The 26,362-nt window shown below is 35.2% G+C and overlaps 1 protein-coding gene and 1 long non-coding RNA gene across 7 annotated transcripts in view; one reads left to right on the top strand and one right to left on the bottom strand.

Annotated features, from left to right (window-relative positions):
- Positions 1–25,574, top strand: part of LOC309659036 — a 54,839-nt gene extending 29,265 nt beyond the window's left edge. For 2 of the 3 annotated variants that reach the window (XR_014262530.1, XR_014262531.1), the window contains one exon: positions 8,151–10,921. This is a non-coding gene — a long non-coding RNA (uncharacterized lncRNA). Of the gene's footprint in view, positions 1–8,150; positions 10,922–25,439 lie in introns of those variants that run through there. The other variant, XR_014262529.1, reaches the window with a different exon arrangement.
- Positions 1–26,362, bottom strand: part of ARB2A (ARB2 cotranscriptional regulator A) — a 432,252-nt gene that overhangs the window by 23,325 nt on the left and 382,565 nt on the right. The gene's annotated exons all lie outside the window — the stretch shown is intronic.

The raw sequence follows: 26,362 nt of genomic DNA, 5'->3' as shown, positions 1-26,362 counted from the left end.
AGCTTGACCAGAGATAGGAGGCTGAAACAAAGACATAAAAGCAGTGGTAGAAACTTCTGCGTCACGGGTAGCTTCTGGGAAAGCCTGTCCTTTCCTCCAGCTTCTTTTCTATATCTCTCATCTATGAAAGGGGAGTGGAGCGGTTTTGGGCACTGGGCAGCTTAAGACTCAAGGAGACAACTTTGGGAAGTAAACTTACTCTTAGGCAGAGTAGAGAGCCTGCAGTAGCTGTGGGTCTCTGACACTAAACCCGGCAGACCTCTCTAATAAACCTCTCCTAACCAATAAAAAATGGACACATTGTAATTGCTTGAATTGCCTTTCAAACCCAGAGAGCTGGCGCAGAAGTGTTTTCTTTGGTTTTAATTCTTGTCTCACATACTTCTCTTAGTGTTGTCACAAAGCCTGGCCTCCAGGGATACTGTTTCCCTTTAAAATTTGAGCCCAGGTGTGGGCAAAAGTTCTCTTTTTCGTTTCCTTTCGTCATTTTCAAAAGTAACTTTGCCAAAGGATGGTAAGAGCACAGGGCTCTACACAAGGAATGCAAAGAATCATAAAATAGTTATTTCCATAAGTAAAGGTTTCTGATCCTATTATTCCCAACACAATCAGTGAAGAGCTTTACTGGGCCCCATTCTAAAATAACACTGTCCAAGAGGGCTGGTGCAGCTTTCTAGATAGTTTGTCACGCTTCCCTTTTCTTCCAGATTCTCTGTGTTCCTAGCTAGGTACCTATGGCTTATGGCTGCCAGTTTGACTTCATGAGTGTGTGTGTGTGTGTGTGTGTGTGTGTGTGTGTGTGTGTAAGAGAGAGGTGGGGAGGAAGGGAGAGAGAGAATGAGAAAGACGGAGAGAGGGAGGGGTGAGATAGAATGGAATGCAAAATACTTTCCTTATTTCAAAACAAAACAAAATCATTTGCTAGTTCAAATATCTGAATCATCTGTGGTCCTCGTCGCTCAATTGTGGATTCTATTCTAAAGGAAATATTTTGTGGGCAGTTTTTCCAGAGGTCCTGTTAGTGATTAATTTATACATTCATACATGGATTTACTGTATGCCAGGCACTATTTCTTTGGGCTGGGGATGTGGTGGTGAGCAAGATATATAAAAACTCTGCTCCTTGTAGTGTATGTGCTAGTGGGGATGACAGGCAATAAACAGGTAAACCGATGAACATGATTTCAGAGAGTCCGAAGCACTGTGAAAAAAACACAGTAGAGGGATGTGAAGAGAATGAAGAGAAGAGATGGTCGTCAATTTAGACTGGGTGACACTTCTGACCTGAGACCAGAATGGAAAGAGGGAGCCAGGTGAAGGTCTGGAGAGAGTGCTGCAGGCAGAGTTCTGAAAGAACAAGGAGAGGGAGGGGGTCTGAGGAGGAAAGAGCTGGTCATAGTCAAGGAACTGGAAAGCACCTGGAGCATGGAGGGTGAGGGGGAACGTGGTAGAAGATGATTCAGAGAGGTGGGCAGCCTCCAAGCCACGTGAGGTCTCTCAGGGCACAGTGAAAGGTTTTAATTTTATTCCAAGTACAATGGAAGAGCTGTCTGCAGAGTTTCAGCAGAGAAGAAATATAATCTGACTTGCATTTAAAGAGTACACTGGTTGGTAAATGGTGAATGGATTATAGGGAGTTGGAATGATGGATTTAACCCTCCCTGATTGCATTTATCAACTCCTCCCACCTCTAGATCATTCTCTGGGGCTCATTCTTCTCCTGCACACTTCAGAGTATAAAACCCACCTCCTGCTGGTTCACATGAAGTGAGTAATAGTAGTAGGCAGTAGTAATACGCAGTAAGAAAGACAGCCTAATAAAATAATATTTCAAAGTAGTAAATTAAAAAATGGACTTGAACTAGAAGCAGCATTTTCCTGATAATTCTGCTCTCGTTATATATGCTGACGCCGCTGGGTTCTCAGCCCTTAGGACTGGTGTGCGTGATGGGAAGGTACTAGGATGGGGACGGCGCTGTCACAGCGTTCCATTTCTGCAAGCCGACCAGAGGCAACTGGTGGACTTACTCTCTAGGCAGCCCTTTCCACTTTCTTCATTTCTATAAATAGACACACTATTCTCTTAGCTACTCCAGCTCAAAGCCTCTCAGTCATCTTTGATTTTTGTTTTCGCTTGTTTGCCGACTCCTGATCCAATCAGTTACCAAATCCCGACAATTGCACCTCAGCAAAGTTTTTCCAGTCTCTTTTTTGCTTTCCATTCCCCTGTCACCACTCTAGATTTAATGACCTATCATTTAGAATCCAGAAACTTCCTCCTAACTTGTTTCATTGCCTTCAACCTCTTCTCTTCTATCTCGTACCCTGCTACCAGACAAAAATCCTAAGTATCATTTGTGTCATAGACCTCTTTCTCTGCTCAAACATATCCAATGGTCTCCATAATCTTTCAAATTAAGTAGAAATTCCTCCATGTGGATTAAAACCCTTCATTCCCTGGATCTAGCCTTCTTTTCTGGGTTTAATCCCTCAACTGTTCTTCTATAAGTATCCCCTATTCTCCCAGGCCCAGGTCAACTGACAATTTTTAAACCTTTCCAAAATCTCAGGGTCTGGGCATCTGTGACTCTGGTGATTCTGAAGTCCAGTCAGAGAAGAGATTGATTACCACTGTAAAGTTTTTGAAGGCAGAGGTCAAACTTTACTCATCTTCAACACAGATGGATAAACGTACCCTATGTTGAAGTGCATGCTAGCTTTTAGAGTTAAGAAATAAATTCCTCTAAAATGGGAATATAATAACAGTTGGATTCTCTATAACTGAAACTGAAGGAAGTAGAGTGTTTTTCTTGCTCTCTCCAACAAACTGATGAGGTAGATGCAGGTGATCCACAGTCCATTAGCAACTAGGTGATAAGCACTGACAAATACTCAAAGTATCTTCCAGATATGTTTAGCTAAAATGCTGTGCTTATCTAGTAAATACAATTTACTAGCATCAAGACGTTTAGGAGAGTGTCAGAACTGAGAACTCTTAGACAGTCAAACTTCAACTGTTCAAGAGCTTGTATTCCCAAAATGTAGTTCAAATACTTGGTTCAAATTTAGATGCAGATAGAAACATATCAAATATAAGATAGCAAAGACGTGGAAAGGACCCGAGATAAAATTTCATCTAACAGTTTCATTTCACAAGTGAGAAATCTAAAGTCCAGAGCGGCTGTGATAGGCCACAGCTACAGAGACATTTTGCTGAAATATAATCAATATTTATAAATTGGTTAAGCATTATAATACTAAAAATTTTCAGAAGATATATGTCTAATTGCTTTAAGATTCAGTTCAGGGACTTCCCTGGTGGCGCAGTGGTTAAGAATCCACCTGCCAATGCAAGGGACACGGGTTCGAGCCCTGGTCCAGGAAGATCCCACATGCCACGGAGCAACTAAGGCTGTGCGCCTAGAGCCCGTGCTCCGCAACAAGAGAAGCCACTGCAATGAGAAGCCCGCACAGCACAACGAAGAGTAGACCCTGCTCGCTGCAACTAGAGAAAGCCCGTGCGCAGCAACAAAGACCCAACGCAGCCAAAAAACAACAACAACAACAAAAAAGATTCGGTTCAGTATTTACTTCCTCTAATAAGCTTTCTTTGATTAACTTTACCCCATATCAACTACTTCCTTTTTTCATGTTTCAGTATTTTGTATATAGTGTATACTATATTATCATATACTTGCTTTGCTTAATTAGTCATTTCATGTATGAAAGATACCTTGTCTTATCTCCAAATCTTTTGGGGGTAATGCCTCAAAACTTTTTATTCCAGAAATCATAGCTGAGGCTTAATAGATGTTTGTTGTATAAAAAGCTGTCCAGAACAGAATTCACCAGAAAACTGATGCTTATTGAATGCTATTAAGATATAATAAAACATAGATTCATAGACGTTTTCTATGGTTTTTGCACTATTTTGATGATGGTTCCCATTTTGAAATAAAGGAAATGGAAGCATACAGAAGACCACAGCAGTAAGAACTTGTGAATTTACAAAGCCAAGTGCTACTCGTGTTCTGAATACACAGGTAAATCATAGGAACCTCTGTATCCACAGCATCATTTTATATTGCTTTGTCAGCCTTTCAAAAGCACAGAGCTTTGCTGTGCAGCCAATAGAAGGAGGAAGTGGAGGAAGGTTAAGGTGGTAAAGCAGCCATTAGAGATTGCCCCAGTCACTTAACGATTTGGAATCGTACTAAAGCCTCGATAGGCCAATTTAGGGAGAACTGATATATTTCCAATGCTCAACTTGTCATCAATGCATGTGATATATCTTACCATTTATTTAGATCATCTTTAATGTCTCAATGAAGTTTTACCACTTTCTCCATAGAGGATTTGCACTTCATTTTTTGGATTCATTCATTTATAATTACACTTCTTATTTTGAGATAATTTTAAATTCATATGCAGTTGCAAGAAATAACACAAATGGATCCTGGGTCCCTTTTATGATTCTCCTCAACAGGAACACCTTGTAAAACCACAGTACAATATGACAAGCAGGATATTAATGTGCTACAGATAAGATACAGAACATTTCCATCACCACAAAGATCACTCATGTTTCCCTTCCAGACCCTCCTTAACTCCTGGCAACCACTAATCTGTTCTTCATTTCTATAATTTGGTCATTTGAAGAATGTTATATAAATGGAATCATACAGTATATAATCTCATGGGATTGGCTTTTTTCATTCAGCTTAATTCTCTGGAGATATATCCAGGTTTTTGTGTGAATCAATATTTTGTTCCTTTTTATTGCTGAGTAGTGTTCCATGATATAGATATACCACAGTTTAACCATTCCCTTCTCAAAGGATATCTGGGTTGTTTTCAGTTTTTTGGCTATTATAAATAAAGATGCTCTAAACATTCATGTACAAATTTTTGTGTGAAATAATCTTCATTTTTCTGGGATAAATGCCCAAGAGTACAATTGCTGGGCCATATATTACTTGCATGTTTTGTAATATGCAAGAAACTGCCACACTGTTTTCCAGAGTCATCGTACAATTTTACAATCCTTCTAGCAATGTGTGAGTGATCTAGTTTCTTTGTATCTTTGCCAGTAATGTATTGAAATCAGATAGACTGATTCTTCCCACTTTATTCTTCTTTTTCAAAATTGTTTTGAGTATCCTAGTTCCTTTGCCTTTTAATATAAATTTTAGAATAAACTTGTCTATATCTACTGTATAGTAACGACCTTTCCCCAAAAGGTTTCAGCTGGACCTCTGGAGTATCTGGAGATTAAAGTCAGCCATGCAGGTGGTTAACCATGTGAATGTTAACTGAGTCCTTGGACACCAAGGTTCAAGTGAGTTTCCCCTGTTTGCACTATTCTATGTGTATTCTCACATGTTGCTGGGAGAAGACAGCACTATCCAAGACTTGACTGGAAGAGAACAACTGGAAATTCATCCTTGGAACGTTCCTGGACTCTGCCCTATATGCTTTTCCTTGGCTGATTTTAATCTACACCCTTTTGCTGTTACTAGATTTATAACAGCTTTCAGTGAGCTCTGTGAGTCCTTCTGGCAAATGATGAAACCTGAAGATGGCCTTAGGATACCTACTTGTGGTTGGTATCATAGTGAGGGTGGTCTTGGAAACTTCAGAGGGTTATATCTACAAAAAAATCTTGCTGGAATTTTGACAGGAATTATGTTAAACTTCTGTATCAATTTGGGGAGAAATGACATCTTTACTATGTTGAGTGATTGAATCTATGAACATGATATGTCCCTTAATTTTTTTTAATATGACATGTTTGTCGATGCTACTTGTGGATCTTTAACTGCTTGTTATTGGTATATAGAAATGCAATTTTTTTTGTATAATGATTTTGTATCTAGCAACCTTGGTAAATTACCCTGGTCATACTAAAAATTTATCTGTAGATTTTGAATTTTCTACATAAACAATCATATGTGAATAAGTTCAGGTTTTTTCTTTTCTAACTCTTAACAGCTCTTATTTCTTCTGGTCATAAATTTAAGGAAACTGTAAACTATAAACAAAATAGCCTCCAAATGTATTCATAACATTAACTAATGAGATGAATAAAATATCACATAAAGCAAATTATTGTGAACAACATAAATCTGGCATAAAATTACTACATTTTCTATTTTGATTGATTTCTTGATGCACTTAAAAAAGAAAAAAAAAAAAGAAAAAGTTTTGTCAGGCAATGTCATCTAGTGACTGACTACGGTCACTTTATGACAGATGCTGAAAGCTGCTGGAGGATCACTTATGCTCCTAACACTGTGATGTCTTTTCATTCTAGTTAAGGTAATGTAGAAATAGATGATTTTTGTTACATTCAGGCTCCAAGTCTAGAGTTGCCCTCACCTGTCTGATACTACTTTAATTTCATTCCCAGTTCTCTCCCCCAAGGCATTTCCTCTATGAATGTCCTTTTCTTTAAAAAAAAAAAAAAAAAAAAAAAAATCCCATAATGCAACTGCCTTCTACATGGGAAGAATTCTTAAAGAATCCTGTGTTATTTACACAACACCATTAATACATATAGAATAACATCTCCCATTAAGATAATAATGTACTGATTTTAAATTAAATATATATATTCTCAAATAGGTCATGTAAACATAGTAAATTCCTACTATTGCCTAGTTTAGAAAATGACATGGGAATATATAAGATAGGACTGATTATTTCAATACCAGATAATATTTCAGCATCAGGATACAGAAAATTCATGAGCACTTAAATTAAGTTCCACTAAGGACTGATTTATGATAAAAACTGAATAGAAGCAGATATGGCTAAACAATTGCTAGAAAGGGTTATGAAAATTACTTACATTTATAATCCTTACTGCATCTGTACTAAACTTTATCCTAAAAAGACATTTTGAAACTCTAACTGGACTTGCCATATAGGCTTTTCTGCAACTGTCTAGAAGACTCACAGGGTGAAATCTTTCAGTATTGCTCAAGGAATTAAATTTTCCTCTCTGGAATTAAATTTACTTCTGGGTTTGTAAGTAGTTGCAGTCCTGGGGTATGAGATATTGCAATGGATGTAAAGTTATTTTACAAATAACTTTAAAGTGTTACAAAATTTGGCAAGTACATATTATTCCCTCGTCTTTGCTTTGTATACTGGTTCTAAGCAACATTTTAAAGTTAATTATAGGGCCATAAAGGTCTCTTTTTTCCCCAAGCATTTAAAAATCATTGTCAGAATTATTACTTGAATCTTGTTAAAGTAGCAATGGATGGGAATTACATCCCAAAGAATCTCAGCTATATCCTTTGGGCATTACTGAAAGTGAATGGCATCTATTATTTTATTTCTATTCCAGAGAGAAAATTTAAAAAGTCACACTGATGGGAAAGCCTATGAATCCACTTATAAGGTTAACTAAGGTGGAGGATTAATCTGCAGAGTTAAAAAGGAAGATGTTGGTTACTGAAAATAAGATGTCTTCAGTTAGTCAGATTTCAATGTTTGGCGGGGGGCAACAATTTATATGAGTAGAATCATGAATTGTCGAAAACTTTCCTACAAAAAGGTAAACGAAGGAAGACCTATATTATCAAGACAAAAGTACTTTAGGAATCCTAATAATAAAGAATGCTATAACCTATTTACTAGAAAAAATATATTTACAAAATGTATAAAAAGGGCTAAAAATTATATCTCTAATAGTGAAAACTTCAATATCATATTAAGTAAAAATATAGTAGTAGAGTTACATTTGCTTGTTTAATAGTTATTTATTCATATCATTCATTGAAAAAAGCATTTAAGATGACTTATATATACATTATAGTAGGATAAAAGAGATATAAGAGTAAAAGGAGTAGAGAAATAGCATAAAAGGCAGGGATAGGGTAAGATTAATACATAAGGACAATGAATACAAAAACCTGTACAACTGCCAGATGATGGCCAAAAATTTGACTGAGCTTTCTATTGACAAACACAAAGAGGCCAACACAGTTGATTATGATTCACTGCATCTAGGTGGTAAAAGCAAACTGGTTGTGGAAAACAGTTGTTTTTAATAATTGTGTCCTTAATGCAGACTTATGACACATTACTAAAGAGCAACTTGGGAGAAGTAACTAAGAGGACATCAATATAATGTGTTTCAGGTGACCTGACAGCCTGTGATATGCTGGCTTGCTCAAGAGATGAAATTAAGCACATCTAAAGGAATGGATGGTCTGTATCTCCTTTAGATAATCGTATTTTTTAAAAGACAGTTGTACTATTGTATTATTTAGATAATTTATCTATCTATCTATCTATCTATCTATCTATCATCTATCTATCTATCTATCTATCTATCTCATCTATCTCACAACTATAGACTGAACCTTTTAAAATGTTCAGGAAAGTTCATAATTACCTCCTGTTGATCAAAGGAGAATGAGATTGGAACATGTGAATGGTCCAACAAAAAAATTGCCCAAACTGGAAAGCACTTTCCTTCCTGATTGGTAACCAGTATACGGCGGGCAAGAAAGAATACAAACATTAAATGCATTTTTCTATTTAATTTTTGTAGGCTTTCCTTTCTTCTCTTCATTCCCTCATTAATTTCATCTTTTAAAGCCAGATGAAAACCTGTTTTAAGATCCAAGTTTCCTCGTTATGTTTTTAAAGGTGGGCACTAAACACAGAAGTTTTGCACAGTAGTCATGTCCCCAAATAAAATGATGACCCATGCCACAGTGATCTGATATGGAAGCAGTTAATGCAGAAAAAAACTATTAATAATGTCACAAATTAGCATGATACTTCTACAAAATCTGCATATTCTGTCTTTATATCCATATCATTATCTTTTTTTTTTTCATTATCTTTTTTGCTAATACAGGCACCTTGAATGTGTCTTGAATGTGGGAAGAAGAGTATTTGTTCTCAGCTGACTAAAGATACCAATCTTCCATAAGCCACGAATACAAACCTATTAGAGACTTCAAGGTCAATCCTTCTAACTTTAGATAGCCAATCAATAGGTCATTTCCTAAACATGAAGTTTCTGTGTAAGCATTCCGGATCAGTATTTTTAAAAAGAAGAACATTTATTTTTCCAACACAGCACAAGAAACTTGTAGACTTTCACACAGAAAGCAACATTTTCACTTCTATATAACTCACATCTCTTCCTGACATGAAAGAACAGCCGAAAAGATAAGGGGCAGCATGGGTCTCTGTGAAATATATGAATTGTAAAAATCTTGTTTCTTATCTTTAAAAGTGAAATAGAGAAAATGTTAAAAATCTGGGATGATGCAACCCCAAGACACTGAATGTAGCATCTAACATAATTATTAGAGAACATAGTTTGAAATTTGGGGAACAATTTTGGCTTGAATTTTAAACTTCTATTTTATATATGCAAGTCAAAACATTACATTTACTTTATAAGTGATGATATTTCACACTTTATTTCAGAATTGCATTTGACCAAAATATAACAGTTCAAGACTTATGACCAGAGAGGAAATATCTAACTTATTCAGAAAAGTGAATCTCTTACAAACTAAAATTATAATTGAAGAAAGCAGTTCCAGAAAAAAGAATTACATTAGAAAGTGAGTTTCAGTACTCATAACTCTGGACTTGAAGCTACTTTCTCATACCACATAGTTGAGAGCAGCCTCGTGGACAGCCATTCTAGTGCCTAATTATATATCTAAAAAGACTATTATTGTACTTAAATTTTCTAATAAGACAAAGAAGATGTATCACTATGAAGTCTCAGTAACTCTTCAGTTTAAAAAATTACCTCTAAAAGAGACTGGAATAATCTCACAAGGCAAATTAAAAATTTCAGATTAAAACTATGTTAGATTTTCACAAGTGGACAAATAAGAATCTCCACATCCTTTAATCTATATAGCCATAGTCACTCTTGTGTTATTCAATAACCTATCATGCCAAAAAAAGGAGAAAAGAAAAAAAGAAAAAAAGTAAAGAAAAGGAAAAAGTCCTGACTTTCTAAGGAGGTCTCTGGTGAAACCTTTTAAGTGCTGAAGTTTTAGGCCCCAGAGCAAGATTCTACAAATTTAACACCCCTGGAAATATTGACAGATACTTAATTACAGTGTTACATATGGTGGCAAAACATACACAATGTGAGTGGATATTTTTATGAACAATTATAATTTAAAACAACTTTGGAAATAAAATGCATTTGTAACTATGTCATTCTTAATAAAATTGTTGTTTAGTCAGTACTTTTTCTCTATTTCTTCGTACCTAAGGGTCATCACACTTTTTGTAAGTAGATGCAAACATGAAGTTTTCTTTTGGCTAGTAGCTCAAGTTCCAAAACTTCTTTAAAAAAAAAATCATAAAATTTAGTGATAAATCGTGTATAGTGATGTGACTCTAATGTTTCAGATTGAGATATGGAAAAAACTGATTTGAATGTATTCTAAGAAAATAAACTCAGTAGTATTAAAAATAAAATTCATTTAAAAATAACTTCAAATTTACAAGGAAGTTGCAAAAACAATGCAGTTAAATCCTGAATATCTTTTACCCAGATTACCAGTTTTTAAAAACATTTGTTATATTTGTTTTATCATTTACTCTTTCACTTTGTGTACATACACATATACGTATATACCCATATTATTTTTTTCTGAACTATCTGAGTAGGTTACAAATATCACGCCCTTTAGAATATATTTCCAAATTCTCTTATGTAACTACACTAATCAAATTCAGAAGATTTTACACTTGTAAGATACTTTTTACCTTACTATTTGTATGCCAGTTTGGTCAGTTGTCCTTATGGCATTTTTACTTTCCAATACAAAATCTAATCCAGGGACTTCCCTGGAGGTCCAGTGGCTAAGACTACGTGCTTCCAATGCAGGGGGTGCAGGTTCAATCCCTGGTCGGGGAACTAAGATCCCACATGCCTAAGATTCCACATGCTGCATGGCGCAGCCAAAAAAATAACAAATTAGAAAATAAAATTCAATCCAGGATCACGTAGCAAAAACTATTAAGATTTAATAATTATTTCTTTTTATTTTCATCCATTTTTGCAGACGTTTAAAAGATAATTTTATTTAGTATCTTTCGTAAGGTAGTTTTATTTGGTTTCATCTTCAGGTTGAAACTTCAGAATGACAACACTAATTCTAACACTAAGTTCTATGACATTTTTAGTGAACAATTTTAGTAAAAACATAAGAAAACGATAAAAATATTCCTGTTTAAGCTTACATATCTATCAGTAAATAACAAATATCTATTTGATTGTATTTTTAAAAGAAGTTTGCAATCTAGGAAAGAAGAAAATCCTGACTATCTCAATGTGTGCCTTCCTGCCACTTTTGCGTTAGGCTTTGGAAGGTAATCTGAATTAAAATTAAAATCAGTCAAATTCTCAATTTGCTAGGAGCTCTAGTAAAAGATTTGATGAAGAGGAGATTGAAATCAGTGACAAAAGTGAAGTTTCTAAAATATTTGAGGCTTATATTTAACTATGATAATTTTCTTCCATACCCATTAGAAAATGTAGAATTAACTGCATACATTGTTGCTGATGGCTTAGAAATAGTTTGCACAGCTGAACTGAGGGACTTAAAATTTAAGATCTATTTCTGGCTAGTCTATCAATATGCATGAAATTCTGGGTAAGCCGTTTAACTTTGATTTGTCTCAATTTATTCCTAAAAGCAGAAGGAGTATTGTTTACCATACAGATAGACTACTAGGATTTTATTAAACAGTTAACTTAGTGAAATAATATGAAATGCATTGAAGAAACACAAGTACATCTTATTATAAAGAGTCATCATAAACAAAAAATTTGCCTATAAGAGAAAAGAAAGAACGTAATGTTCAACCTATGCTTGTTGTGGAGAAAAAGAAGAAAATACAGATAAGTAAAAAGAAAAAAATTGAAATCGCCAATAATCCTACCAATCAGAAATAACCTGAAATATATTTTTTCAGACATTTCTTTCCCTATACATAAACATACACTTTTTGTTTACAAAAATGCAATACTTTAATAATGGATAAATTAACTACATTTCAATGCAATTGCATTTAAAAAAATACTATACAGAAGGCTCTTGTTCTGATAATCAGGTAACCCTCCCACTGGTAGCAATAATAAACTCTGTACAAAATATAACATACAGCTATTTGATGGCATTGGAGAGCAACCAGAAGCAGGTATGAACTGCAGGAGATTAAACCCTTCAAAAAAGGGATCTGCATTGGGTGGCTCTTCACTTGAGAGAATTCTCCTTTTTACATGGTGCAAGGTGGCTAGAACCCAAGCAAAAGGCTGTAATTATTGGTTTGAAGTGTCAAAAAGATGGAGTTCAGGGATGCCAGAACAGCTGGAAACTAGGAAGGAAAATTCCTGAAAAAAAGTAGACAACCACAGAGGGGGAAATTTCCAAATATGTGTAAATTCCTTTCAAGTTTTTAGATGAATTTTGAACTGTGTTTGCATGAAGAAGACTCCAAGGAGTTAGAAGACGGCTACAGCTGGAAAGCTGAAAAAGCTGAGCAGAGATTGAAGCTGCTGCCCACCATGGGAGAGACAGTTTTTAGAGTCTGAGTCTTGTCAAATTATAAAGGCTGGATAAACACCATGGGCTTTCCACTGAAACCCAGAAGGGTGATTCCTTAGGTGTAAAGATGATGTCCCAGGTCTAAGGGTTCACCCTAAAAATAAGGGCAAAACTCACCATAACAAAGTATAAAACCAAGTCTGAACAAGTTCAAGGTCATCTACCAGTCATTTAAATGCCCACTACAAGAAAAGCCAGAAGATTAAGACAGAATCCAGAGACAACCATTCATCATCCACAATATCTAACAGATAATAACTTACTAGATACACAATAGGAAAATGTGATCCAAAGAAGGAGGAAAAAAACAATAGAAACAAACTTAAAGGTGACCTAGATGTTAGAATTAGCAAACTAAGACTTTAAAGCAACTATTATAAATATGTCCAAGGACTTAAAGAGAAGGCCATATTGAGTGAAAGATAGAGTGGTTGAGCAGACAAACTGAAACCTTAAAAAAGGACCAAGTGGAAAAACTAGAACTGTAAAGTATAATATCTGAAAGGAAAATTCACTGGATGTACTTAATTACCAATTGGAGAAGGCAGAAAAAAGCTCCAGTGAACTTGAAAACTGATCAATAGGAATCAACCAAGTTAAAAAAATAGAAGACTGGGAAAAATATGAACAAAGCTTAAGTGACCTGTGAGACAGTATAAAACCATTTAATTTATATGTAATTGGAGTCCCAGAGGGGGGAAAAAAAGAGAATAGGGCAGCAAAAATATTTGTATAAGTAATACCCATGAATCCCAAATTTGGTGAAAACATTAACTTATGTATCAAAGAAGTCCAGTAAATGTTGAACAGGATAAATACAAAGAAAAGCACACTAGGCACATCATAGTAAGACCACTAAAACCCAGAGACAAAGAAAAAACTTGAAAGTAGCCAGGGGAAAAAGGACATAATACATACAGCAGAACAATGATACAGGTGACAGCCACCTTCTCATCAGAAACAGTGGAAACAGGGGCTTCCCTGGTGGCGCAGTGGTTAAGAATCCGCCTGCCAATGCAGGGGCCATGGATTCGAGCCCTGGTCTGGGAAGATCCCACATGCTGCGGAGCAACTAAGCCCGTGTGCCACAACTACTGAGCCTGCGCCCTAGAGCCTGCGAGCCACAACTACTGAGCCCGCGTGCCACAACGACTAAAGCCCGCGCGCCTAGAGCCCGTGCTCCGCAACAAAAGAAGCCACCACGGTGAGGAGCCCGTGCACCGCAGTGAAAAGTAGCCCCCGCTCACCGCAACTAGAGAAAGCCCGCGCGCAGCAACAAAGGCCCAACACAGCAAAAAAAAAAAAAAAAGAATAAATAAAATAAATTATTTATTTTAATAAATAAAATAATTTAAAAAAAGACAATAAAACGATAATTTAAAAAAAAAACAAGGGAACCCCCTCCCCCCATCAACCCAGAACTCGACTTCCAATCAGAAAATATGCCTTTTAAAAATTAAGGTGAAATAAAGACATTGTCAGATGTCAAAAACTGAGAGAATCTGTTGTCAGCAGACCTGCACTGGGAGACATGCCAGAGGAAGTTCTTTAGACTGAAGGGAAATGACACCAGATGAAACTTGAGTCTACAAGAAGAAATGCCCAATGGTAAACATAAGGGCAAAAATAAAGACCATTTTTTCTTCGGTTAATTAAAAACAAACAAACAAAACAACTGAATCTTTAATGCAAACATTGTAACAATGTATTATTGTGTAGTTTAGTGTATATGGATTTAAGATATATGACAACAGTAACATAAAGGACAGGCAGGTAAATGGAATTATAATGTTGTAAGCACCTTACATTTTGTATGAAATTGTACAATATTAACTCTAAGTAGACTATGATAAGAATGCATAGATCAACCCTTAATCCCCACAGCAGCCATTAACAAATAATATAAAAAGTCATACTAAAATGACTTTAGAGCAATTAAAAAAAAAAACCCTCAAAAGAAGGTAGAAAAGGAGAAAGAGAAAACCAAAAAACTTGGATGAATAGAAAGCAAATAACACAATCATAGATTTAAACACAATCATATTAATAATTACATAAAAGTTAAATGGACTAGTCATGCCAATTAAAATTAAAAAGACTACAACACAAATGTTGGTGAGAATGTGCAGCAACTCAACTAGAACTCTGGTATATTACTCATAGGAGTGTTAAATGGTACAATCACTTTGGAAAACTTTTTGCAGTTTTTAATAAAACATACATATCTACCCCATATCTCAGCACTCCTACTACTAACTACTGATCGAACAGAAAACAAATGTCTACAAAAAGGTATGTAAAAAAATATTCATAGAAGCTTTATTCATAATAGCCAAAAATTGGATACAGTCCAGATGTCTACCAACAAGAGAATGGATACTTTGATATATTCATACAATGGATACTACTTAGTAATTAAAAAGAATGAACTAGTGATACATGTAACAACTTGGAGGAATCTTAAAAACATTATGTTAGGTGAGAGAAGCCAAACACAAAAGAACAGATGCCCTATATGCCATTTATATAAGTTTAGAACAGGTTAAAAAAGGAATCTGTGGAAATATAACAGGTTGCAGGGGTGAGGTGGGGAGGGCAAGAAAAATTGACTGGAAGGATTTAAGAAGAACATTTTAGAGGTGATGGAAATGTTCTGTATCTTTATAAGGGTAGTGGTTACAATGGATATATACATTTTTCAAAACTCAACAATTTGTACACTGAAGATCTGATCATTTCACTATGTAAAATTTATGTTTAAAAAAAGAATTCAAAATAAAATTAAATATATTTCAAAGTATACTTCATACACAAATATAATAATAAAGGTACCACACTTCATATACAAATATAAAAATATTTAATTTATATCACTGAATAAAACTTATTGCCTGAGGATGTATTTTTTCATCTTTGTGCAAAATCATTAGCCTACCCAGGGATTTAAACCCTCCTGAAAATACTAGCAACTGAGCTAATTGGTCTATACCAGTCCTTGTTCTTCTTCTATAGCCTTCAATGATTTAAAATTTAGGAAAAGAATATGTCTATAATAGTTAGATGGTGTTTGGTAACTCTACCTCAAAAAGATGAACTCATCTAATAAACTGTAGAGAACCCAGTCAAATATTACTGCTAACAAGATTACAGAATCACCTTATTTGCCTTAAGGTGGTAACGTTCTAATTATGTATCCTTGGTGACTCTTTAAGTAAGGAACTTATCATATCAACATAGTGTTGGGTTCAACATTTACAGGAAACAGTTCTGGTCTTTATGAACTTGTCAGTGATAAAGACAGTGTAAGAGCACTTTATCATTAAAGGATTTGCAAAGCTTCCAGAGAATGTTAAAAACTATAGTCCCAGAAGGACAGTTCAGTAAAAATTCACCAACCCTTTTTATTACATAGACTACTAATATGAATCATCACATCCCAAGGCAGCAGAACTAATGGGCATATAATAATAATTTAAGCTCTATGACATTTTAACAAAATACACATTTTAACAAAATACAATGAAGTAATGAAAATAGGCAATGTACATGTTTTCCAAGGATAAAAAGAGACAATGTATTATTTTTTGTTTGAGTTGATTCAAAAGTATTTGAAGTTCAAATAAAGTCTGGTACCAAGCTATCCTCACTCAAAAGAAGTTTTAAATGACCCTTAAGTAACTGAAGAATCCTGTCTGACAGAGCTAAGTGAATTAACATTCATTTTCCTCCTGGTTTTAGAAGAGGAAGAAATGGGAAATAGTTCTATCATTGGCTTCTCCTCCAAGTTGAAATGCTTACTCCATTGGTTTAAAATCACTGATTTAAACTAATTTTTGATAATCAGGATACTAATTTTCAGTAACACAGAATAAATCCAACCATCTATTAGGATATAGTTTCTCACATGAAAAAATGATCTGAATTTCTGCCATCTTTTGTTATAGTATCGGTTGCTGTCATAGTTAGGAAAGCATTACATGGAAAAATCTTTAGGAAACTATTGAACACATTTAGGAAAATTATCAGATCAACTGTACATTTACAACTTTACCTATATTTTATGGTGAAGATGGTACACTATGTCTGTTGGTAGAAACTGGCATAATGATTATTGCACTTACTGATTAACTTACTCAATAGTCAACCTTTCCTAAAGTTCATTCCACGGACCTCTCTGGCTTTGTGCGACATCAACAGCTATTGATTTAAGGTTCTGTTTAAAGTTTAGGAAGGCTCCTTACAGCAGCCTTTCTCAGAGGCTTCAATGTGCTAATTAATGTGCACTGTGACACAGAAAAGGGAGGATTCCAATATGTGCCATCTCCCAAACATATCTGACCAATGCGTTTCTCCTCGCACAGTTTCGTGGATTTTATTTCACAAAACACACTTTGGAATATTTTGGACTAGAGGTAATATAGATATGAACTAGAGTTGTAGCAGGGTGAAGAAAAGGAGAGAATAAAAGTGAGAAAGAGCAAATATCGCTTAAGTCACTTATTTCTTAGTGTTAGTTTCCGCAAATGTAAAATGCTATTTCCTAGCTGTAACCTTGAGCAAGTTCTTTAATCTTTCTTTTTTTTTTTTTTTAATGGAGTATAATTGCTTTACAACGTTGTGTTAGTTTCTGCTGTACAACGAAGTGAATCAGCTATATGTATATATATATCACCTCCTCTCTTGGACCTCCCTCCCACTCCTCTCCCCCCATCCCACCCACCTAGGTCATCACAGAGCACTGAGCTGAGCTCCCTGTGCTATACAGCAGGTTCCCACTAGCTATCTATTTTACACATGGAAGTGTATGACCCAGCAATCCCACTACTGGGCATATACCCTGAGAAAACCATAATTCAAAAAGACACACGTACCCTCTTTCTTTTTCAACCTGTAAAAATGGGACTAACAGCAATAATATGTACATTTCAGTTTGTGATGAGAACTCAGGTTCATGTACATAAAATGCAAGGACAGTGCCCGGCACATGGCCCTCCTTGAAAAATGAGAGCGACTGTTATTATTTGAGTATTTTGATACAACTTACATGAACTGGACGTTTTCTTTCGGTCTTATAGAAAAAGACATTCGTTCCTATTCTAGCCCATTCTTATACTTTCACAAAGTTAATTTCCAACTGAAAGATTCTAAGAAGACCTGCTCATAAGAAGCCTGTTTACCTTTATTGAACCCAGCATTTAGATTTGACCAAGGAACCTGTCAACCATTGGAGCATCTTGGCACTACTGGTTCCATAGAAAAATACCATTTTTTTGTAAAGCACTTAATAACTTCTGGTTTATCTTCATATGTATTATCAGATTCTGTCCTTGTAACAAACTAGTGAGCTTATTAGTAAGGCAGAAATCATTATCCCTAAGTCATAGATATGAAAACTGAGGTCCAGAGAGGTTAAATTATGAACGGCCCAAAGTCATAGAACTGGGAAGTGGCAGTGTCTGGACTCAAACTTATGTTTCTGGCTTTGGTGTCAGTATGTTGAGTATATGAATGAATGAGTGACTCAGATTTTGCATTTTAAAATAATTCAGTTCAGTTCAGTAAACATGGATTGAGTTGCTCCCATATGCTAGACACTGTGATACAAAAATGAATTAGACATTTTTGTCTTTGTCCTTGCAAAGCTTATAATCTAGTGGTATTCAGAAAATCAAAAAACAGGAAAGAAAAAAGAAAACAGGTGATTCTGAGTAGTTTTCTAGGTAATGACCTTGGAATGCTTCTTGGCATCTAGTTCCCCAGAGGTCACCAGAAGACAGTTTATGGTGACCATAGTAAGGGCTTTGTGTAAGAGAGAAAATCTGAAGAACTCCCTCTATGATGAAGCCTGTGGTCCTCTCTATGCTTATTCATAGTCACTAATATTCTACCACACAGTAATGGAGAATGCTGTGGAAGCATTTGCTATGGTTTCTATAATTCCAGCTTGAAATACCTTCCTTTCTTTGTGTCTATACTTCCTTCCTCAACAGATCACAGAAATGTATTAATAGTTTGTATTTTAGAATGCTTAGTTGTGAGAAAATCACATAACAATGTATTTTTCCTCTCTTTGATATCTTTATATTTCTATTATATTGTCCTCATTCCTTTCAGCATGCCCATGTTTTCCCAAATTTATTACTTATCTTGACTCTATATTGACTGTTAATACCTGTTTGTTCCTAGAATTACTTGAACACACTCTCGGCATAAGAACCCTACATTAAAAAAATTCAAATCCCTCCTTGATAACTGCAAAACTTTTATCATCACCACTTTGCTGTTTAGAAACTTTCCTTTTAAAAATCACTGATTAGTTTTCTAACTGAATCTGAGATCCATTTTTCTGTTCTTATCCCTGCAGCTTTCTGCTGCTAAAAGACACAGTTGATTACTTTCTCACTGACGTGTTAGCCATAGCTTCAGACTCAAAATCCTATCATCTCTCTGACTCCTACTTTTTGTGTCTGCTTCCTCTTGAAAATATCTATTTGTAGCTCTAGTGTAGTGGAGAACATACCGTACTTGTAGACATAACCCCTGGGTGAGATGTTTAATTCTAACACGTTCTAGCTTTATGATTCTGTGTGAATCACCTTGCTGAGCCTCAGTTTATTCATGTATAAAATGCAGATAATAACAGTACCTATTTTACATGATTGTTCTTGATGACTCTATGAGATGATGTATGTGAAAGTATTTTATACATTTTAAAGTAATATCCAAATGGAAATATTATCTGCCAGTTTCAGATATACGGGATATTTGTGCTCCGTTACTCTCTAGATACATTCCCTCTAAGAGCTTATTTTTTAGTTATATTATCATTTGCATATAAATGATTATGTATATATATATATAAGTGGAGACTGGCTTGAACCAATTTATAGGACAGCTTTACAGTTAAAATATATTAGTAATGGGCTTCCCCGGTGGCGCAGTGGTTGAGAATCTGCCTGCCAATGCAGGGGACACGGGTTGGAGCCCTGGTCTGGGAAGATCCCACATGCCGCGGAGCGACTAGGCCCGTGAGCCACAACTACTGAGCCTGCGCGTCTGGAGCCCATGCTCCACAACAAGAGAGGCCGCGATAGTGAGAGGCCCACGCACCGCGATGAAGAGTGGCCCCCGCTCGCCGCAACTAGAGAAAGCCCTCGCACAGAAACGAAGACCCAACACAGCCAAAAATAAAAATAAATAAATTTTAAAAATATATATATTAGTAATGGAAAACTTAATGCTTTGCCTCATATCCATCCATTGTTCTCACTTTTCTTACTATGTTCAGTGACTCTATCATTCTAAGTATTTGAGTCTTTAGATCTGGTATCTTCTTCAAATATTCTCTACTTAATGTCTACAGTAGACACTTGTCATTGTTTTTTTGGTGCCCAGCATCTGGTTCTCCTTCCATGCCTTAGGGAACACCACAGTGTGGGAATAGGTGGGAAGTTTCACCTTTTACAACCAGTTAGAAATGTACAAGGGAAGGGGGAGGAAATGTGGTTGACTAGTGTATTTCCATCACTTCTGGAGAAAACAACTCAGTCAGTGATGTCACATTGCTCTGTAGTACAAAGACAGCACATTGTTTTCAAGTAGTTTAATGAAGGGTAGTAGCAGCAGCAGGACTAGGCAGCCTCGAAGTGTGAAAAAAATTAGCTAAAGGAGCATCTCTGCTCCTTTACTTCCTGCCCAGTCACTCCCAACCCTTTATCCTGTTAAATGTGTGTCACAACACTTAGGAGTATCTGGAATCGTTAAGTTTTCCTTTATTTACTAGCTTGTTTTTTGGCTTTTACGTTAATAGTCCATCTGCCTTGACTAAAATGTAAGCTCTTTCAAGGCAGGAACTTTGCTATGTCTGCTGCTGTATCCATCCCAGTGCCTAGACCAGTACCTGGCACACATAAGGAATGCAATAAACATCTGCTGATTGAATGACTGACTGGTAAAGTCTTCTGAATAGTGGGAGCTCAGTAAATGTTGAATTGAATTTTAAAAAATGAAATACAGATATTTCTGAGCTAAGTACTTAACTTCAAATGTTTTCTTTTCCAGAGAAAAAAATATATTATTATGAAAAAATTTTTAAAACTTCAAAAATTCTTTAGATGCTTTTTGAAAAATATAGATGCTAAAGTTCCAAATACTAAAAATGACAAGATAATGTAGGTTTTGCTTCTAACCTGCTGATAAGCCTGTTATTCTCAGTAACCCAATCATTTGAGTAAAATGATCAAAAAAAATATGATTGTTAAAAGCTTCTGGAAGTACAAGAAACATAATTTTAACTGTGTATTTGGTTAAAAATGGGATTCAATACCACTTTACAGCTATGGTATTAACAGGATTCTCACTAAAAAGAGCTATTTCTATTCCACAGAAATAATTTTAAGGAGTCATGTATAATTCACATTCATTTTGGAAAAGTACAGTAAAAAGAAGAAATAAGACACTGTTCATTATTTTGATTTTTAACATATTTTCACATTTAAATAGAAACAAACACAAACATAACACTCTACACATTTTTCTTTTGTTTCCCACCTAAAAAAGAAAGACCAAAACTATCCATAACACTATACGGCAGATTTTTTTTTTTTCACATCTTCTATGTTTAATTGTGCTGAGAATTATTGACTTGTATCAATATGGTTTTACACAGTATTTAAAAGATTAAGCAACTCCTTTTCCCACTACTTAGCCTTTAAGCACATATTTCATTTTTTTTAATTTAATGAGCAATTTATTCTAATAAGTGGATGTGTTAAGACTTTATCATCTATACTTCATTGTTCAATGTGTGTTTGCATGTGCTAACACATATATATGGAATCTACAAAAAAAAAATGGTTCTGAAGAACCTAGGGGCAGGACAGGAATAAAGATGCAGACGTAGAGAATGGACCTGAGGACACAGGGAGGGGGAAGGGTAAGCTGGGACGAAGTGAGAGAGTGGCATGGACATATATACACTACCAAATGTAAAATAAATAGCTAGTGGGAAGCAGCTGCGTAGCACAGGGAGATCAGCTCGGTGCTCTGTGACCACCTAGAGGGGTGGGAGGGAGACGCAAGAGGGAGGAGATATGGGGATATATGTATACATATAGCTGATTCACTTTGTTATACAGCAGCAACTAACAGATTTTTGAAATTCATTCAGGGATGCAGCTTTAGGCCCTTGTATAATCACTTACATGGTACAAAGAAAATCTTTAATTTTGAGGGATTCATGTGTTTCAAGAAGGCTTAACAGGGATACATGTTTGGTTAGTTAAAGCTTCTTATGGTCAGGGACCATCCATGTATTTTTCATTTTTTTATGCCGTCCCCACTCCCAACCAGGGGTTAGTTGCTGACTATTTGCATACGTCATGCCTCAGTAAGTGCGAACTGCGGATATGGAAGATGAGCTTCTGTAAAAGGTGTGACTTCCATATGTCAGAGAGAAGACTGAGAATTGGATACAGGAGTAAGTTAACACTCTCCAATATCTGTAGATCTGAGATAAGGTAAATGGAATATCAATACCATAGAAACTGCTGCCTTTCTCAGACCACAGTTAATAGTAGCAATTCCCAACCAATTTGCATCCTTCTCAACTTGTTGGGAGTCTGCTACAATTCTCTGAAAGAATGTGCTAGAAGTGGGAAAACTGGGATATAATTATTGTTGGCAAGATCAATGATGCATTGGGCTACTAACCATCTATGAAGAGAGCTGGAAAGTAAGTTCCCTTGGGCCTTCCTGCCTTTCTTCTAGATGTGTCATATTGGATCTTTCATGACATGTTTTATATTTTGTCAGCAATCAACAGAAAATAATGTAATACAAAGGGAAATGATGATTACTTCCCAATATAGAGATGTTAAATTAAGAAAAAATTAGTACCTTGTAGTCTAAGTACAATGCTGTCTTGAAGAATACAAGTTGAGGAATAACCTTATAAGAGCTCGGTTCATTCTAGCCCAAACATTTCCTAAGTGCCTGGTATACACCGGACACTGATGGGCAGTGGGCATATAAAGAAAAACAAGACACAGGGCTCATCCTTGAGCTTTCAGTTCCAATGTCCCCCTCGAAAGGAATCTAAGACACACATGCCTTATTCCAAATTGTACTTTATGGTAAATGGCATTAAAATGAAATTTCAATGTTATATGAGAAGTTATACTTAGATACATAAATTCTGCCTATAATGAAAATGACATTGCGTTACAAACTTCCCAATTGAACCGACAGACTATTTCTACTATACTGTACCTTTAGCAAAGTAAACTAATATAGAGACTCTTCTGCTAAAAACGATAGTAAATACATTTGCTACATAATGTGTACTGTTTTCTTTAAAACAATGCTTATTTTTTCACAGGGTTTTAGTAAATAAATGGTTATTATCTATATTAGGTTAGTATGAGGCTCCATACTACTTTTTCTCTGTGAAGGTTGAATGGCTTTCTATCCAATTTTAGGTTATGTTTCTTCGTGTTTCTAATGGAATACCAACGGTACTACCGCTTGTTTGGCATCTCTTTTAGTCAATAAAAGAAAAATGGCCACCTAAGACTCTCATCACTGGTTTTTGGATTCTCTAACATTCAACTCCTGCCAAAAATGTGTTTGAGACAATGCTATTTAAGAGATATGTTTAGGGCACATTTAAATTATCCATTTTCTAGATTTTTCCATCTTTTGTTATAGTAAAATTATAGTAAGTTATGATAAAAATTAATGTGATCTCCTATAGGAATCTCATCACTGAGTCATGATTTAACGTTATCTTAGAGTTTTATTGTACTGTATTGTATTTCTTTTCTCCTTTCCCTGCTTACAGGATTTTACTGACCATCAATAAAAAAGTTATTATCAAAAAAAAAAGAAATTAAGAAAACAATCCCATTTATAATTGCATCAAAAAAGGATAAAATACTTAGTAATAAATTTAACAAGGAGGTAAAAGATTCATACATTTAAAACTCTAAGACATTGATGAAAGAAACGGAAGAATACACAAATAAATGGAAAGATATTCCACGGTCATGGACTGGAAGAATTAATATTGAAAATGTCCATACCACTCAAAGCAATCTATGGATTCAATGAAATCCCTATCAAAATTTCAATGGCATTTTTCACAGAAATAGAACGAACAATCTTAAAATTTGTATAGAACCACAAAAGACTCTGAATAGCCAAAGAATCTTAAGAAAGAAGAACAAAGCTGGAGGCATCAGACTTCCTGATTTCAAATTACATTACAAACCTATAGTTACCCAAACAGTATGGTATTAGCATAATAACAGACACATCGATCAGTAAAATAGAGACCCCAGAAACAAATCCATGCATATACAGTAAACATTTCTTTTTGACAGAGGAGCTAAGAATGTACAATGGGGAAATGATAGTCTCTTCAATAAATGGTGTTAGGAAAACTGAACAGCCACAAGGAAATAAATGGGATTGGGCCTCTGTTTTACACCATACACAAAAATCAACTCAAATGAATTAAAGACTTGAATGTAAGACCTGAAACTGTAAAACTTCTAGAAGAAAACATAGGCGGTAAGCTCCTTGACACTGGTGTTGGCAATGATTTTTTGGTTTGATGCCGGAAGCAAAAGTTACAAAAGCAAAATCAACAAGTGGGACTACATCAAACTAAAAAGCATCTGCACAGCAAAGGAAACCATCAACAAAATGAAAAGGCAACCTATGGAATGGGAGAAAATACTGGGAAATCATATATCTGATAAAGGGTTAATATTCAAAATACATAAAGAACTCACAAAACTCAGAATAAACAAAAAATCTGAAAAATGCAAAGAACAATCCAATTAAAAAATGTCAGAGGAACATAATAGACATTTTTCCAAAGAAGACATACAAATGCCAAACAGGTACATGACTAATCATCACTAATCATGAAGAAAATGCAAATCAAAACCACAATAAGATATCACCTCACATCTGTTAGAATGGCTATCTAACAGTTCTAAAAATAGAACTATAAATGATCCAAACACAGCCAAAGGAAATGAAAACAGGGTATTGAAGAGTTATCTGCACTTCCATGATCATTGCAGCATTGTTCACAATAACCAAGATATGGAAATAACCTAAGTGTCCGTCAATGAATGAATGAATGAAGGATATGTGGTATATACACTGGAATACTACTTAAGCCATGAGAAAGAAGGAAATCCTACCATTGTGACAACATGGATGGACCTTTAGGGCATTATGCTAACTGAAATAAGTCAGACAGAGAAAGACAAACACTGCCTGGTATCAATTACATATGGAATCTAAAAAAATCATCTCATAAAAACAGAGAAGAAAAGTGGTTGCCAGGGCTGGGGAGATGGGAGAAATAGAGAAAGGTTGGTAAAAGGGTACAGACTTTTAGGATGAATAGGTAGGATGTATAACATGGTGGCTATAGTTGATAACACTGAATTGTGTAACTGAAATTTGCTAAGAGAGTATAACAAATATTCTCATAAAAAAAGAGAAGAAAAGATAGATATTTAAGGTGATGGATATGTTAATTAACTAGATGGGAGGAATCCTTTCACTATGTATATGTAAATTAAATCACCTCCTTGTACACTTTAAATATCTTACAATTTTATTTGTCAATTATACTTCAATAAAGCTGAAAAAATAAAAATAAAAAATTAACTGTATAAGAAATGCTAACTGTATTTTATACCATACTTTCACGGACTATATGGCTTATTATGTTAGTCAGTGTTTCTTGGATAAGAATCCATATGATTTCATTTCATTTTAATTTCAACCAACATTTTTTTCTAGGAGCTGAGGATATGGTGATTAACGAGACAGATGTGGTCACTGACTTCACGGAACATACAATATAATAGGGAAGTAGACACCAAACAAGTAACTTTACAAATAATTGCTTGTTTACAAATAAATAATATGTGATGACTTCCTTGGTATTTACTGCAAGGCAAATATCTTTTCAGATGGGTGTATATGCTTTTGCTTTTCAAGTGAGGAAGATATAGTTAGCTAGTATTTCCTTTTTTGCCTCGACTATAAGGAAGCTAGAGATAAATTTTATGATAAATTAATCATATCAGATCATAGGCTGATGGACAATTATCTTTATCTCTAAACAGTTTCTGAACTTACAAAAATCTTTAACTATTAAGTCTTATATGTCTTATTTCCTGCAAGCTGACTAAGGAAATAGAGAGGGACAGAGTATGGGGAAGGGACTAAGCTACAGGTCATAAACAGAAACAATCATGTATTTTTGAAGTTTTATTTGAAAACCAGAATTGTTCTATATATCCACTGTTGTATAAAATAGTATAAAATTATTTTAGAAGCTTCAGCTTGGAGTTGTCTCTAAAACCTGTGATGCTACCAAAAAAATAGGGCTATTAATTGCCTTTAGCTCCATTGCAGAAACAAGGGACTGATTAAAATTTCATGGAAGTACCGTAGAACATTTTATGCTAAAAAACCAGAATTTCATAATCTTTTGAAACTCTGCAGTACTTTAATGGTACTTCTAATAGTGCCTAACACTTGGAAGGGTTCCACAGTTTGGCTCCTATAAAGTGGTTTTTGACAGCAAATGTGCAGGAACCAGAATCTATACTGAAACTTGAATCTGAGCCACTTAGACATCATGATGTTGCCCAAATGTGAAGTGGTTTCCATTGGCAATACCATAATATCTTCTCACTGAAGCAAGAAACTGAGTT

The sequence above is a fragment of the Balaenoptera physalus genome (genome assembly GCF_965194825.1).
Source record: "Balaenoptera physalus genome assembly, chromosome: 3".
Lineage (NCBI taxonomy): Eukaryota > Metazoa > Chordata > Mammalia > Artiodactyla > Balaenopteridae > Balaenoptera > Balaenoptera physalus.
The sequence above is the reverse complement of the archived record's forward strand: the minus strand, read 5'-3'. Positions and strand labels throughout refer to the sequence as shown.